The sequence below is a fragment of the Manis pentadactyla genome, chromosome 6 (genome assembly GCF_030020395.1).
Source record: "Manis pentadactyla isolate mManPen7 chromosome 6, mManPen7.hap1, whole genome shotgun sequence".
Classification (NCBI taxonomy): Eukaryota; Metazoa; Chordata; class Mammalia; order Pholidota; family Manidae; genus Manis; species Manis pentadactyla.
In genome coordinates, this window is record NC_080024.1 from 61,508,431 (window position 1) to 61,526,435 (window position 18,005).

Below are 18,005 nucleotides of genomic sequence, written 5' to 3' on the forward strand. Positions count from 1 at the left end.
GAGCTGGGGAGGGGGAAGGGCTCGGGTCCTGCTAGATCAAGGCTTTTGTACGTTACCCTGTTTCGTGAGGTCTTCTGTATTGGTGAGGTCTGTGTGCAGTCTGGTGCAGCCTTCTTTCCTGTTGCTGTTTTAGGGTTAGTTGTATTAATTAACTATATTTTCATACTATTTGTGGTTTTGGGAGGAGTTCTCCGTCTCACTTATCACGCCGCCATCTTCTTTTCTAAAGGTGGAAAAATTTGAGCAACAAAAAAATAGTGTTGAATTATAACCCAAAATATAAAATACATTATCTATGAGTCCATACTGATATAAATAGATGGATTGCATAAATTAGTAGGTGGGGAGAAGAGAAAAATCTTCCAGGTAGAAGAATTCCAAATAATTGATATAAATGCTCTACCCTCAAAGTCTTCCTTCCAAAGTGTACAATATGGAAGGAGGGGAGGGCACCTTTACAATGGGAAAACCTAAAGCACTACTTCAGGTGATCAAAGCCAACATGAATAGTATTAAATTATGTTGAAAGTATATATGCTTGATATGATATGATTAAAAATGGCTCTTTGCCTTTGTGATCTTCTTTCAAATAATCCATAACCCCAGTCTTATCATGTGAAAAAATCAGACAAATCCCAGTTGTGCAACATTGTATGAAATACCCTACCAGTAGTCCTCAAAACTGTTAAGGTCATCAAAGCCAAGGAAATTCTGAGAAACTGGTGCAGCCAAGAGGAGCCTGAAGGAGATGTGCTGACCTACAGCGATGGGGGCCTGGACTGGGCCCTGGGTCAGGAAGAGGGCATGAGCAAGGAACTAAGGAAGTCTAAATAAAGTGTAGACTTCAGCTAATAATAATGTATCAACAGTTGTTTATTAATTGTTACTTAAACATCATACTAAATGTAAGATTTTAGTAGTGGGGAGACTGGGTTCAGAGTGGGTGGGAATTCTGCACTATCTTCTTGATTTTTCTGTAAATCTACAACTGTTCTAAAAAATTAAATTATTACAAGTTTTAAAATGCCTAAACAGAAAAAAATTATCATGGACAGGAGGCCAGATTAGGGATTTTCAAGGGAAATACAAGGTATTTTGGTAAGACCTTTAAAAATTCCTCAGAGTATGGCTTAAGTATAACATATGTGACTGCTTAGTTGAAAAATGGAACTGGCAGCTGAACCCAGAATGTGACCCTTCTAAACACATTCAGGTGGAGTCATTATTATTTATCATCTATATGGTATCTGATTTTCCAGGATGGCAAAGTTTTACCATTATTCCTGTGTTAAAGCTAATGCCATCCTTTATATAGCTCTCTCAACTAATGGACTAATCTACTGTACAGTTAATCAGAAAACCAGCCATCAGCTGTCAAGATGGTAAAACAGTTATGCATGTTTCCAAAGCCAGAAATGCAATCATGTAGTAAGACTTCAGAGGTTTACTGTTGTCCAGAGTTCTGACTCTTAGGACTCAACTCCTTTCTTTACTCGGCATTCTCACATGGAAGACGTCATCAGGGAATTACAGGGTAATGTTTAAACAGTGAGCTTGTGTACAGTTACCTTTCTGAAAAACAAGAAATCCCTATAAAAGCACTTTTTAAAATAGAATTATGCCAGGGCAGTCAAACAGAAACAACCTGCAGGTTTCTGCACTGAATCAAATTGTTCAAGTTGCAGAATATTTCCCTCAGTCCAGGCCATCGTTTTACTCCCACAGGCCACTTTCCACATCCACAAATTCTAGTATGTTTGGACCACCACGGAGTTAGAGGGATTGTAAAAGGAGAGAGCACTGACAGCAGGAAGAGGACAGCAGGGGCACCCCAGCTGCTCGCTTAGCCTCCCCACTGTTGTCGGGCTGTCTCCCGGGTACCCCTGCCAGGCCAGCATCAGGGCCCCCATGGCCAGGACTCACATGCCACCAGGAGCCCGCCACCATCCCACAGGAAGGCAGTGTCAGCCCGTTCAGGGAAACCAAAGGCTGGCATATTTTGGAGACGAGCAGAGGGGAAATGTCTGCCAGTTACTTAGCCCTGGGAGGCAATGAGTACTGTGGATTTGTTTGCTGAATCAAGAATTAGGGCACACCGCCTGGCAACAGGGCTGAACAGACTGGATGCGAACTTGAGACGGTCCCAGGAAATTGAGGGTGAGTGGCCTCTTCGCTGCAGGACCCAGGGGTGTGATCTGAGCCCTGGGTGTGCTCTGTGCTAGTGCTCTCTGGATAAGGGCCCTGGGGGCGTCCTGGGCCACAGCGTGGGCCCTTCCTCAGCTGTCCCAAGGGTGGCAGCACCAGAGCCTGTCCTAATGGCAGGAGAGCACCCAGCCTCCCCTGTGAGCCGTGCACCCTTCTTAACTGCCACCCCGGCCCCAAGAGGAGTGACCCTGGGGCTCTAGAGTCTCTCTCCCTCACCTCCTCGCCCTCCTTGTGGAGTAAGAGTACTCTCCCCTGCCTCCTCCCAGGCCTGTCTCCTCTTTACCTGTGCCCTGGGGATGCCTGATACAAGCTGGGGACCCCTTCGGGGAGACAGCGGTTTCTTAGACACAGGATTACCCCAGTGTGAAGCAGGCAGCAAGATGATCTTGTCACATGCCTCTGACCGCTTAGGCGAGGCGAAGAAGGTGCAGTGAGGAAGTGTGTCACGTGCAGCATGTACAGGAAGCTGGCTGGGAGATAGCGGGGGCACTTGAGATCTTGGTCGTTTTCAGCGGATTGAAACAACACAGGTCAGTGCTTTTTTTTCCCCCTGAAAAAATCTTTCATAGTCACTCTAAAATACCTAGCTGGTTCTCTTTCCTTAAACTGTCTTTAACTATTTTTGTAATGTGAAGAAATTACTCTGGCTTTGAATGTAAGAGCCAGGGCAGAGCTGGTAACCACACGTTAGAGGAACAAGCATAGAGCCATTATTCATTGTTGTGAAAATGAAATTCTCAGAACTTCTTGCTTCCCTTTGTAGGAACTTCTGTGCCTTTAAAAAACAAACTTTCAGATGTTCATTAAATAACTCATTTCATGGAATTCAGCTAAGCCTCTCCTCATGTTTACCTATGAGCATAAATCTGAACAGGACAAATCGTCTTGTGTTCGCAGGCATATTCTAGGTGTTCAAAGGGCAGTAGAAAATAGAGACGTAGTGTATGTAAGAACATGCTGCAAGGCTGGAGGCAAAAGTTTGTTGTTTTTATGTGCATTTTTGTCTGGTAAATGAATCTTTTAAAGGCTTCCTTTCCTGTTAAAATAATTTCTTGCATTTTTATAAATTCTTAAGTTCCCTTTTCTTCTCTACTTTTTCTGCCCCTTTCCTTCCTTCCTTCCTTCTTTCCTTTTTTCTTCTTTCCTTCTTTTACTAACGTAAACCCGGTGGTGAGAAGGGGTAGGGGCAGCTTGAATGTGAGATGAGCAAGTCCCCTGCCTGCAGCAGCGCTGGCAGGGAGCGTGCCGAGGGCTGCCCTGTGCAGGGCCAGCAGCCAGGTAGTCAACCGCCTCTGGAGCTTTGTCTTCAACCCATGCTTCCTATACAATGGGAGGTTTGAGAAACCTAGAGAAGAGCCAGAGAGATGGTTAAGCAGTGGGAAATTAGAGCCCAGGAACAGCTTCGGGGCCCAAGATGATTCATCCTGTGGCCAAATGAGGGACAGTTTGTAAAGATCTTCAAGTCAGCAAAAGGTGCTTCCACAATGACCTGCAGCTTTCAGACCTATGAAAAAGGAAAATGTCTCAAGTGTTGAGTTGGAGGGAGGAAGTTAGCACCTTCTTGGATTGTACAAGCCCTGGAGCAGGTCAGCCCGAGAGGGTGCTGAGCTTCTGTCTGGATGTCTTTGAGAGCCTACCAGATTCCTTCTGTGACTATTTTACTGTGTTCATAGAGGCAGGGTGAGTGATGAAGAGAAGAGACTAGGATTGGAAACTTCTTGCTTCTCTTCATTCCAGCCCCAAGTGTTCTACAAAGTGTCTGCACTGAAAAACAAACCAACAGGGGTGAGGGGTTACTGGGCTCATGTGCTGTTTCTGTCCCAGCAATGCAAAATAACCTGAACAATGATGAAAGCAGAATACTATTGTTGACTGTATCCTGAGATTGCCACATTTTTTTCATTTTTTTACTACCATGTTGTGCAAGAAAATGGAGAGGAAGCTGACCAAATAAGGGAGGATTCTAAGTTGAAGATCTCAGCCCAAGTGGTTTCTGAACCCCTATTTATTTGTATTCTGACAGAGGCAGCCCAGGTTTCCATCAGGAGTCTCGGGTGGGGGAGACTGGTCTTTATTGGTATTTGGAGCCCTTCGCACAAAAGATACCTGGAGGAAATGCATAGAGGGGAACTGCAGTGGGAGGCCTCTTGCCCATGGCCTGGGCACCAGGAAGAGGCTTACAGCTAGCTTAGTGGTGGCTGGACATCCCAGGGAGGAGCTCTTTTCAGTTTTGTTTCTTTGCTGCTTTAATTGGTTAGAACTTTGTTGTTCAGGGAGTTTTGTATTCTGCTATTCTGCTGTTGATAGTAGAAAAGGGCTTTTTATTTTGTAAAAATACATTCCAGATGGACCTGACGTCTTTTTTGTAAATGCATCATTCCTCCAAAAGCTGTTGTTACCATTTCTTTTTGGGGGCATCTATTCTCTTCCCAGCCATTCTCACCCCCTTTTCCAGATTTCCACCTTCACTGTACTTCTTTGTATTTGAGATGAAAGAAAAGGCTTATAAAGAAAGTATCATTATGCAATGCCTCCAGTCCCCAAACCTGGAAGTGGTTCTGAAAGAAAAAAAAAGAGGCATGAAATGGCAAAAGGTGGTAGATCATGTTGGGTGATGGAGAGCACCTGGGTTATCAATCTTGCATATCATTTTTAGAACAGAATTATTGCCAAGTTTCATCTTTTATCTGGAGAGAAAATGGTGAATTTTATGGCAGGGACTGCATAGGTCTGTTACCAGATCCTCTAAATAAGAAGAGGAAGGTGGCTGACTTCACAAACCCCTCTTCTCCAGGCCACTGATACATAGGCAGTCCTTTTCTTTAGAATCCTAGAGAATACAGAGTAACTCTGGAGTCAGCAGCCTTAGATGTTTGGGTGGCCCGGGTTTCAGGGGGATGAAGTGGTGAGATATAAAAAACACTCATGCTAGTTGGGAAAAAGGAAATAAAACCTTTGCAATCTAGTGTGATTCATTTTTTTTTTAGTTGGTATAAGCAAGTCTGGAGGTCCAGCTCTCTGGGCTTCTCAAAAGTGCTTGGACATGTGTAAGACATTGTGATCATCACCATCATGCTGGGAAATACTGGGAGTTGTAGTTTCGTTTTGTGTTTTGTTTTGTTTTTTATTTATAATAAAGTAGACAAAACATAAAATTTACTATCTTAGCCATTAAGTGTCTAGTTTACTAGTGTTAAATATGTTCACATTATTGTACAACCAATTTCCAGAACTTTTTCATCTGGAAAAGTGGAAGCTCTATACCCACTAAACAATTCCCTCATCCCCCAGGCCCCTGACGACCACATTCTCCTTTCTGTTGCCATGAGTAAAGATCTCATATAAGTGCAATCATTCAGTATTTATCTTCTGACTGCTTTATTTCACCTAGCATCTCCTCAAGTTTTACCTGTGTTGTAGCATGTGTCAGAATTTCCTTCCTTTTTAAGGCTGAATAATATTCCATTATATGTATATATCACATTTTCTTTATCCATTCATCTGTTGGTGACATTTGGGTTGCTTCCACTTTTGGCTGTTGTGAATGATGCTGCTGTGAACATGGGTGTGCAGATATCTCCATGAGACCCTGCTTTCAGTTCTTTTGTATGTGGATAATACGGTAATTCTATTTTTAACTTCTTGAGGAACTGCCTTACTGTTTTCTAAGCCACTGTACCATTTACAATCCCACCAACAGTGCCCAAAGATTCCATTTCCATTTCCTCCACACCCTAAGTAATACTTGCTATTTTCTGTTTCTTTTTTTTTCCATAGCAGGCATCCTTGTGGGTACAAGATGGTATCTTGTAGTTTTGATTTATATTTCCCTAACCATTTGTGATGTTGAGCATCTTTTTATATGTTTGTTGGCTATTTTTGTATCTTTGGAGAAATGTCTGTTTTAAGTCCCTTGGCCATTTTTAAACGAGGTTTTTTGGTTTTCTGTTACTGAGTTGTACTTCTTTATATATTCTAGATATTAGGGAACCACAGATTTTTTTAAGTACTATATGTACAGGTTCTAATGTGCAGTTGCCCACTGTGGTCTATACCCTTGGAAAAGAACATGAGTTTCAATAATATGATTTTTTATCAACAGTATGATTTTTAATCTTGACTTGAAAACTACACAAAATCTCAGTCATTTTCAGCTTACAACCAGTTCAGTTTTCAAGAGCTGATAAAAGTGAAGGCAAGGAAAAGAAAGAAATAAGAGAGCTTGAGATAATGCTTTTTATTCTTTCCATGATTTGTACTTTTTTTGGTTACATAAACTTCAGGAAAAAAATCTTACCCTCGATTCTGTTGACTAAAATCAGACTCCATGCAGGAATAAATATGCTTTCTGAGAATCATCTAGTAATTATGTCTTCTTAAATAATCACCTAGTAATTATGTCTATGCCACTCTCCCTCCAAACCCACGACATGAACATATCTCAGATTATATGATAATTATCATTTTCCTTCATAAATGCCTCAAGCAAAATGTTTTGTTTTGCTTCTGGGTAGTAAGGACCTGGGCTGTTGTCCCAGGAAAAGGAGCACAGTGGGTCTATTCTGGAGACATGACTGAGGTATTTGTTTAGAGTACTGATTTTCCAGAAGGAAATGTAGGAACGATGTGATGGACAGCCTGCCACAGTGCTGTATGGTTCTTCTGCTGTGTTCTACATGAAGCATCATTAATGCTAACATATGCTCTGTGACACTTCCAAGGAAGGGATTGCCCGTATGCCTGATTAATTTTTCACTCCATTTCAACTCCCCTCCACCAACCATTTCTTCATCAGTTAGGAAGGTGGTGCTGTTTCAAAAAAAAAAAAAAGGTTCTTAGTGTCTCCCCCCTTCTAAAAAAAATAAAAAGACATCAGAAGATGACAAGAACAGTTGCATTTATTTGTTTGTTTGCTTATGAAAAGACAGAGAAAGATTTCCTTGGAAAGAATAAACTGGGAAAAGATGAGTCCTTCAGTGGAACCTCGTTATGGTGCTGAAACCGAGTAAGAGGCACTTGTGCTTGCCTTACCTGGTGGCAGCCTGTGCAGTTGCACAGGAAGTGTTTACCACTGACACTGCCCTTTCTCACTACTAATGAGAAGCTACTGCTTTGAGACAGTCCAACTAGCTGGATAGTTACCAGAGTGTCTGTTCTGATACTTTCTGGTAGGAACTAGGCTACCTTTCTACTTTTGTTTGTGTCTGTTTTAATGCCATGTTTTAAGTTCACTCATAGTATTGGTTTATAATCCTAGTGTGGCTTAAAAACAGTCTTTTTTTTTTATAGTAGGATTTATGTTGCACACACATGCATACATGCACACACACATATATATATACACATATATGTTTTAACAAGGGACAAATTTTTTAGGGCATATATTTCCTTAATTAAAAGTTATTAGATGCTATCTTAGAACCTACAACTATTTGAAATATGCTGCTAACTTCAGGCTAGGAGGTTATGCATATATTATACCTGTAGATTCACTTGGAGGGTTTCTAGTGAATTACTATGCTTTCAATAAATCACTGATTTATTAAAGGGTGATTTGGAGCATCTTTGATTTCCCAGTGAGCTGTTGAAAGACTTGGTCTTCCTAAAAGGCTTGAGAGGCCTGTAAAATGATCCTGTCTTGTGAAAACTGGGTGTGGGACCAATAGAGGGGCTGCCCAGTATCTCACCAGCTTTTTCACAGAAGGCTGCACAGAGAGAGCCGTTAAAGGAAGGAAATTGGTGTTCCAGCTCTGCCTTCTCACAGTGGTGTGATTTCTTGGGAAAGTTCAGTTCCAGAAGTCATTTAACTGTAAGAACATTCTTGAGGAACTGCCACCAGGGCTTTGCCTAAAACCTCTTTCAAAGCAAACAGCATGTGCCTTCACTCTTTGTCTGCTTTCCTCTGCATTTCCTCTTCTTTCCGCTCTTAACTCTTGTCCTGCCATTTCATATCATCGTCTTATGAAAATTCAGGCCAGAACCTCCCTGCATAGACGGCATGCTTCCTCTGCCAGCCATTTAAGCTTTGTGTGTGTGTGGTTTCTTTCTTTTTTTTTTTAGTAAGGTATTATGGTTATACACTCATATGAAGGTTTCACATGAAAAAACAATATGGTTACTACATTTACCCATATTATCAAGTCCCCACCCATACCCCATTGGAGTCACTATCCATCAGTGTCATTTCTAAGCTTTCTGATCCCCTTCTTACAAGCATCTAATAACCTTCCCTGCAAAACAGGGACAAATCAAAGCTGAAGAAGATAGTTAGCAGAATAAAAATGTTTGTGAGGTTTAATGTAGGAAAAATAATTTGGAAAAAAGATAATGTTATAAGATAGATACTTCTGATTCAGGATGGGTAAATAGTTTACTTTTTAAAACCTTCTTTGAAGGGTTTATAAGGAGGTAGCTATTGGGAAAAAGGAATTTAAAAGGCCAGAGGATAATTTGCTCTAAAAGACAAAAATGTTAGGTTATTCAAAAACTATTTTTTTCTCCTACTTTGGTGCCAGGAACATCTGGCCTTGGGAAATGTTTAGGAAAGAGGCTTTCAGATGCTGTTGTCATTATTTAAAACTTTAAGAGGTAAGTGAAAAATAGATTTCTGGGTTTTTAGAAATAAAAGAGACCTTCAAGAGTTCAAGCCCCTCATTTTTAGATTTGGAAACTGAGGCCCACAAAAGTTAGGTGATTTGTCTTTGTCAGAATAATTAGTGAGAGTAGTGGGCATGGACCAAGGCTCTTAACTCCAACATGGGTCACCAACCAAAAGGTTGAGGGGTCCCAAAGACTTGGAATCCTGATATGGGTGCCCCTCTGGGATCTACAGAGGCCAGACCCATGCCTAATGGAGTAGACCAAGAGATGGAGGAGTTTATGAACTCCCCGAACTCCAGCTAAGTGACCTCTACTTAATTCCTAGAAGACAGCATAGCAAGATGGGTGCAGTCTTATGGGTAGGCCCCTAATTCCTTCTACTTGGATAAATTTTGTGTGCAGTGAGCAGTGATTGTCTCCATGGAGCAAAGAAGAGGATGGCCCAGAAAGGAAAACTTCCCAGGGACTGGTCAGAAAGGGAGACCATGAATCTCATGAGCGTGAATGTCGATTGAGAGAGGTTACCACTGCAAAGTATGGATGAAGGTCAGGGTTTGCCATGGCCCAGATTAAGTAGCCCTCAAGAGGCTGGCCCATCCTTAGCCCATATTCCAAGATCTCTGAGCCACGTTCTGAACACTAAATCAACTTCTTGGGTACCATTATCTCAGAAGAGTATATTCTGGACAATGGATATGGTGACTGGAAAGAAACGACATCTTTTGTGAATTCTGATGTTCTGAGATTCTTGTGAAATTGTAATGTGGGTCAGTCTTTCTGAGTCTGCTCTCTCTGGTTCTCAGATAAAAGAGAGATTTTAGGACCTCTGTGATGAGGTCTCTGTGCTCAGTGTGTGGTGATCTAACCCTCCCTGGTAATGCCACTCTTAAGGGTCTTTCCAGACAGACAGCAGCCTCTCCTCAGTGTCAGTCCTACTTCTTTGTCACTCCTCTTCAAAATGGCACAAGCACTATAAAAAGAAGAAAATGAGATAGTATGTGGGTCGTACAGTTGAACATTACAAGGCCCTTTTTGGACTCTGGGTGTTTCGTGGGGTGGCTTTTGCCTATTTTTGTTTTTGGCATTTTCCCTTAATTCAGAAATATTTAATGAGTACCTTGCATGTGAATCTTATTTTCTAGTTGGGGGAGGGGGTGGACAATAACAATAAACTTAATAGAACAGTGTTATATAGTGTATTACAAGGCTAGAAAGTAGTAAGTACTACAGCAGGGTAAGGAAGAGCAGGAGTGCAGCGGGGAGACTTCAGTGGGGTGGACAGGGTGATTATAACAGAGAAGGTGGCATTTGAGTGAAGACCTAAGAAGTGAGAGAGTTTGCCTTGCCGGTGTTCAGAGCCTTGAGGAAGGAGCATGCCTAGCATATTCTGGGAATCCCAAGGAGCCAGTGTGACTGGGGCAGAGTAGGTGAGGCGAGGGAAGTAGGAGGTGAGATCCTGGAGGGTCTTATAGGCTATTAGAGAACTCGGGCCTTCACTCAGGGTGAGAGGGGAGCTTTGGACTTTGAGCAAAGGAGAGGCAGTGATCTGACTTTGCGCTTTAAAGGATCCCTTTGGTTACTGTATTGAGTATAAACTGTAGGAGAGCAAGAGTAGAAGAGAGAGAGCAGGTAAGAGGCTATTACAGTTCTCCTGTGAGATGGTGGTGCCCTGGAACAGGGTGGCAGCACTAGAAGTGGTAAGTAATTTGAGTTTGTAATTTTGAAGTCAAACCAATGAGATTAAAGTTTTGGATTGAACAATAATAAGTGGAAAAGATGAGTCAAGGAAGACTCCAACGATTCTGGCCTAAGCAGAGGCCATCAAACAGAGAGGAAAGGCTCTAGGCAGAGCCTGAGGGTAGAGGAAATATATATAGTTTAGTGTGGGATATGCTGTGTCTGAGCTGTCTGTTAGACATTGTGTGGAGATGTTGAATAGGCAGCTAGAGATATGTGTCTAAACATAGGAGATACTATCCTGGAAGAAATTAATCTTTCTTAAATGATCTTAATGGTTTCATATTACTCCTGAATGCATCTCTATCTTCAAAACTCCTATGACAAACAGGAAATGGGATTCGGCATCAGGACTTATTCATTGACTGATTTCTGGGACTGAAATCAGAGAGAGAATGTTCACTTGGGTAAACAAGAGTGGAAAGGTCAGGATTTCTGGTTTAGGCCTTGACTTTCGCTGCTTAAACACCAGAGTGTCCATAATGCTTATTTAAAGAAAAAAATAAAGCACAGTGGGCAAAAACAAAGCTTATTTTTTCATGTGCTCACTACCTTAAACAATTTTTTTCTTTTCTTGTATGCCAAAGCAATTGAAGAAAATATTATAGTTGTTTTCATTTTTTATGTTTATGCACATATTATCTTTTTTTGTCATTGAAATTGAATCATTTATTTAATTTTTTTAGTATCATTAATTACAATTACATGAGCAACATTATGGTTACTAGACTCCCCCCATTGTCAAGTCCCCACCACATACCCCATTACAGTCAATGTCCATCAGCGTAGTAAGATGCTGTAAAATCACTGTTTGTCTTCTCTGTGTTATACTGCCTTCCCCATGCCCCTCCCCCTACATTTTGTGTGCTAATCATAATGCCCCTTTTCCCCCATATCCCTCCCTTCTTACCCATTCTCCCCAGTCCCTTTCCCCTTGGTAACTGTTAGTCCATTGTTGGGTTTTGTGAGTCTGCTGCTGTTTCACTCATCAAGTGAGTGAAATATTTTGATACTTGTCTTTCTCCACCTGGCTTATTTCACTGAGCATAATACCCTCTAGCTCCATCCATATTGTTGCAAACGGTAGGATTTGTTTTCTTCTTATGGCTGAATAATATTCTGTTGTGTATATGTACCACATCTTCTTTATCCATTCATCTACTGATAGACACTTAGGTTGCTTCCATTTCTTGACTATTGTAAAAAGGGCTGTCTGTGATAAACATAGGGGTGCATATGTCTTTTTGAAACTGGGCTCCTGCATTCTTAGGGTGAATTCCTAGGAGTGGAATTCCTGGGTCAAATGGTATTTCTACTTTTAGTTTTTTGAGGAACCTCCATACTGCTTTCCACAATGGTTGAACTAGTTTACATTCCCACCAGCAGTGTAGGAGGGTTCCCCTTTCTCCACATCCTCGCCAACATTTGTTGTTGTTTCTATTTTGGATATTGGCCATCCTAACTGGTGTGAGGTGATATCTCATTGTAGGTTTAATTTGCATTTCTCTGATGATTAGTGATGTGGAGCATCTTTTCATGTGCCTGTTGGCCATCTGAATTTCTTCTTTGGAGAAGTTTCTGTTCAGCAACTCTGCCCATTTTTTAATTGGCTTATTTGCTTTTTGTTTATTGAGGTGCATGGGCTCTTTATATAATTTGGATGTCAACGCCTTATTGGATATGTCATTTATGAATATATTCTCCCATACTGTAGGATGTCTTTTTGTTCTACTGATGGTATCCTTTGCTGTACAGGAGCTTTTCAGTATGATATAGTTCCACTTGTTCATTTTTGCTTTTGTTTCCCTTATCTGGGGAAATATGTTCATGAAGAAATCGCTCATGTTTATGTCCAGGAGGGTTTTGCATATGTTTTCTTCTAAGAGTTTGATGGTTTCATGACTTACATTCAGGTCTTTGATCCATTTCGAGTTTACTTTTGTGTTTGGAGTTAGGCAGTAATCCAGTTTCATTCTTTTACATATAACTGTCCAGTTTTGCCAACACCAGCTGTCGAAGAACAGCTGTCATTTCCCCACTGTATATCCATGGCTCCTTTATCATATATTAACTGATCATATATGCTTGGGTTAATATCTGGACTCTCTATTCTGTTCCACTGGTCTATGGGTCTGTTCTTGTGCCTGTACCAAATTGTCTTGATTACTGTGGCTTTGTAGTAGAGCTTGAAGTTGGGAAGGGAGATCCCTCCTGCTTTATTCTCCCTTCTCAGGATTGCTTTGGCTATTCGGGGTCTTTTGTTCTTCCATATGAATTTTAGAACTATTTGTTCCAGTTCATTGAAGAATGCTGTCAGTATTTTGATAGGGATTGCATTGAATCTGTAGATTTCTTTAGGCAGGATGACCATTTTAACAATATTAATTCTTCCTAGCCAAGAGCATGGGATGAATTTCCATTTATTAGTGTCCTCTTTAATTTCTGTTAGGAGTGTCTTGTAGTTTTCTGGGTAAAGGTCTTTCACTTCCTTGGTTATGTTTATTCCTAGGTATTTTATTCTTTTTGATGCAATTGTGAATGGAATTGTTTTCCTGACTTCTCTTTCTGCTACTTCATTGTTAGTGTATAGGAATACAACAGATTTCTATGTATTAATTTTGTATCCTGCAATTTTTCTGAATTCAGATATTAGTTCTTGTAGTTTTGGAGTGGATTCTTTAGGGTTTGTTATGTTCAATATCAGGTCTTCTACAAACAGTGATAGTTTGACTTCTTCCTTACCAATCTGGATGACTTTTATTTCTTTGTGTTGTCTGATTGCTGTTGCTAGGACCTCCAGAACTGTGTTGGATCAAAGTGGGGAGAGTGGGCATCCTTGTCTTATTTCCGATTTTTGGGAAGCTTTCAGCTTCTTGCTGTTAAGTATGATGTTGGCTGTGGGTTTATCCTATATGGCCTTTATTATGTTAAGGTACTTGCCCTCTATACCCATTTTGTTGAGAGTTTTTATCATGAATGGATATTGAATTTTGTCGAACATTTTTTCAGCATCTATGAAAATGATCATGTGGTTTTTGTCCTTCTTTTTATTGATGTGGTGGATGATGTTGATGGGTTTTCAAATGTTGTACCATCCTTGCATCCCTGAGATGAATCCCACTTGATCATGGTGTATGATCCTCTTGATGTGTTTTTGAATTTGGTTTGCTAATATTTTGTTGAGTATTTTTGCATCTATGTTCATCAGTGATATGGGTCTGTAGTTTTCTTTTTTTTGTAGCGTCTTTGCCTGATTTTGATATTAGAGTGATGCTGGCTTCATAGAACGAGTTTGGAAGTATTCCCTCCTCTTCGATTTTTTGGAAAATTTTAAGGAGAATGGTGTTATATGTTCTCTAAATGTCTGATAAAATTCAATGCAAATATTATCTTGATAGTTGAAATTGCATTTATTGCAGTTGAAACAGGTGTTAGCTAGTTATACAAATATTAATGAATTAACCTATGGTAGCCATTTTCCTGGAGAAACTATTATCTTCCTAATAGAATTTTGAGTTCTTATGAGTTGGATCTAAGTCTGTGCAACAGTTAATGTTTTGACCTCTAAACTCATTTTTTTATCTGCTTTTTTAGTCTGCTTGAGTGAACAAAAAAGATCGATTTTAAAAATAACTGCTCTGGTACACTGGAATAGCATTGGCACTTCCTATTCCAAATAGAGACAAAAAGTTTTTTTCAGTGTTGTGGTCAGTTTGTAAGAAGAAATCTTCAAACTCGTTTTTGTCTCATTAGACCCTTGACCAGCCTACGAGGCAGTCATCCTATGAGCCCCATTTACAGAGGCGGACATCACCTCAGAGGGCTGAAGTGACTGACCACAGTCCCCAGAGCCAGAATTCAGACCCAGGACTCTGTATCCAGAGCCACCTCTTTTCTGCTTCCCAGAAGATGGAACGAAGGAAAACCAACCAGAGCATTTCAGTAAAATAATATAGATCAAGAAGCAATGAAGAATGACCTCTTGTGATAAACCTAAAACATGGGGCTCCATTCAGAAATTTCAGGCAGCTACTAAACGAGTCCTTGAAGTGAGAGGGAACATGAAAAAAAAAGTCTTCCTTTTTTGGCCTTCCCCCATGCACAGGGTGTGGCTGCTTGGGTGGTATAACGCCTATGGACTGAGAACATGCCCCTCCATCCAACCCGTGAGGAAACACTGGGCCCACTAGCTTAGAGGTCTGCTGGTGTCGGCTGGCAGCAGCTGTCCAGGCTGATCCGAGAAGGCACCCAGGAGCCAGGGGACTACAGCCTGCCAGCCCTGAGGAGACCCAAGGAGCGGGTTCTGAGAGCCTTGGAATTGGTCCTGGAGGTGCTGACCTCAGGTCAAGGCTCAGAAAGGAGGCCTGAGTCCTATCCCCACAGGGTGCTGATGAGCCACAGGGTCAGCTCCCACACCAGTAACTTTCTGTGGGGCCTCTTGGCAGGAGCAGCCCCACCTCAGCAGCTGATACTCAGTCTGTTTGTGCTGGTATGGCCGTGCTGGTTTCTAAAATGTTGGGATGTTTCCAAACCTGTTCGTGAACCATCACCAACCTCAGTCATCCAAGTGTACCTCCATGACCCCTCAGACCTGTCTCATGATTCAACAACTAAGGAGGGGTGCCTGGGTGCCTCAGGACTTCACTCCACATCACATATTGCTCTGACTGGTCACTTCTTGTGCCTTATTGGTTGTTAAATATTTTTGACATAATCCCTCTCCCACCCCCAATAAAATGGAATACTGAAGGCATTTCCATGAGCAGGTGACAACAAATTTCTAATGCAGTCCAAGACAGCAAAATTTAAACCTATAATTTTGCCCCAAGTTCACTGGTTCTCTGATATGGGCCTGTTAATAGCAGCCTAGGCTATTCTTCCCTCAGTGATTATGACTGGGAAGGTGACAAGCAGCGGTCAAGTAGGGCCCCTAGAAATATAATTTTGATTCACGTTTTCAGAGGCCCTCATGTTTAAGAAGATTGAATTTTGTAGGAATACAACATTTACCCTCTACTTGCTTTCTACTCCAATCCTACTTGTCATTAGAAAAATGTTAATACTTCAAAACATGGCTTGTTTGCTTCTGTCGATCAGTTGGTGACCACCTGCCCAGAGGAGGTATAGTTATAAGCTGAGCTCCTCATTTATTGGTGCCACTTGTCTTTTGCAGCTGTGGAATCAGTTTTAAAGTTGATTTATTTCTAAGCTGGACTAGCAGTACCACATGGTTTACAAACAAGCAAAAAATGAAATCTTTCACAAATGCAGTAAATGCTCACATATGGCAGATTCCAAGGGTATGTAAGGAATCCTTGTGCCCATCCACACAGCATTTGACTGATTTTTAGATAGTGAAAGAAGCTGAGTCTTTAAACTCAGGATTTTTAAACTTGAAATCTGTTAACTGGATGGGGAAAATAATACATCTTTATTTTCACTAACCTCTAACTGGTAATTCACATTTCCTTTAATTATGAATGTAGCCAAGAAACCACAGTTGTATTAGCACTGGTGACGTCACCACCAAAAGAACATAGACAGTTAATGTTCTGTGTGAGCCTGAGGCACTCTTCAAGCCGTGCCCCGACCCCTGACCCACAGAAACTGTCATACAATGTTCATTGGTTTAAGCTACTTAGTACTGGTATAATTTATTACATAAGAATAGATCATTTTTACAAGGTGTAGTAAATAAGCCGTAGAGATCTAATGTACAATATGGTGAATGCAGACAACAATATTGTACTATAATCATCAAACTTGCTAAGAGACTGGGATTTAATTATTCCAAACTATGAAAAAGAAAGGATAGTTATGTTATGAAATAGAGGCGCTAATTGCTGCAATGCCAGTCACATTAGAAGATATAAATGCAGCAACATGTTCTCAACATCAAATTTACACAATATTATCTTTTAAATATGTTTCAATCAAGAAAAGAATAGATAACATACATTACAATTGCAGACACCTCCAAATATTACTTATCTGCATAACTCTTGAAATTAATTAGACTATCCTCTAGATCTTGTTCAATGCATTAATAAAGAAGCACACAGGTAATTTATAAGAAGTTTATTTTAACCATTTTGATGCCATGCATCCTCTCCACAGAAGTTTACCAATTCTCATCTCTTAGAGTCAAGCTTTTCAGATAATTCATAACTGAAAATGAACCAGTCAATGACAAGAATATACCACCTCTTAGGCGGAGGGCCTCATGCTAGGTGATCTAGTTGGTCTCTGCCTTGTGATGTTAAAAGTTAAAAGCTCAGTTCCCAAGCTTACCAGCTCTATAATCTCTGGAAATTTTAAATGAATATAATAATTTCATTATAGGCTGGAATAACTGATAACTATAACTAAAGTTATTTAACTGAATACTAAAATACCCAATAACTGGTAGGCACCAGTGATAACCAGTCAGAATAACCACCAACATAAAAACAAGGTGGTAGCAGTGAATGTCGGTTCTCATACAGGAGACCTGATGAGTTAAAGTGCACGTGCCCGCTGAGCACTGCTGGCATCAAGGGGGAAGCCAGTGGTGTTATTTCCCCTTCCCTTCCTCCAGGACAATATTTTCGAGGTTTGATTATCATACTTCTGCTAGTTTGTGAGGTGATTTTAGGAGACAAATGGATAAACAGTTTTTTCGTGTTTTCAGTGTTGTTTCTTTTATATATATATATTTAAAGATAATTTATATACAATATAATTTTTCACTTGAACAACTTAGTGATTCATCAGTTATGTACATTACCAAATGCTCACCATGATAAGTGTAGTTACCATCTGTCGCCATACAAAGATATCATACTATTATGAGCTATATTCCCTGTGCTGTACTTCCATCCCTGTGACTAAATTGTTTTATAATTTTTTTACTTAAGTGATTATTATTTATTATAATGTGTGCTAGAAAAAATATAACACATGAAATCCATGATTTCATAGATACAGTCACTTAGGGTGACACACTAAATTATGTATTTAGACTTTTTTAAGGCTAGTTGAATAAAAATATTAAGTAAGTGATACAGTTTTTTGGTGGTATACAGTTATCCCAAAGTTATGAAGTTGGTTTGCAAATGTTTGAAATTTTGGAACCACTGCCTTTAGAATCTTTATCAGGAGACCAGACATGTCTACAGATAAGGGGATAACCAATTCAAGGCTCTGAGTTCAATCAGAAGCTTCCGGGGTATTTGATAACTTAGTAAGTAAGGTTTAGAGGAATGGTCTCTACCCTTTGCCCCTCCCCAGCTTCCAATAACATGTAACACTGCCCTGTGGGTTCCTCATCATTCTCTCATCTGTAACATAAAATTCCATTTAACTCCACAAATTCCAAGGACTAGAAAAGTTTCATGTTGGTGCCTCAACCACCCCTGTGGGTTACCATCTAGTCCTGCACAGTTCAGGGTGGTTGACCACTCGAAATGTAGCTAATCTGAGTT

The 18,005-nt window shown here is 40.5% G+C and overlaps 1 protein-coding gene across 5 annotated transcripts in view; it reads left to right on the forward strand.

The window, feature by feature from the left end:
• The window catches only part of WIPF1 (WAS/WASL interacting protein family member 1), a 121,007-nt gene that overhangs the window by 42,420 nt on the left and 60,582 nt on the right, over positions 1–18,005 (forward strand). The window contains exon 2 of one of the 5 annotated variants that reach the window (XM_036876936.2): positions 2,617–2,735. The exons of the other annotated variants lie outside the window; for them this stretch is intronic. The gene's annotated coding sequence lies outside the window, so the exon portion shown is untranslated. The remainder of the gene's footprint in view (positions 1–2,616; positions 2,736–18,005) is intronic. 5 annotated transcript variants of the gene reach the window in all.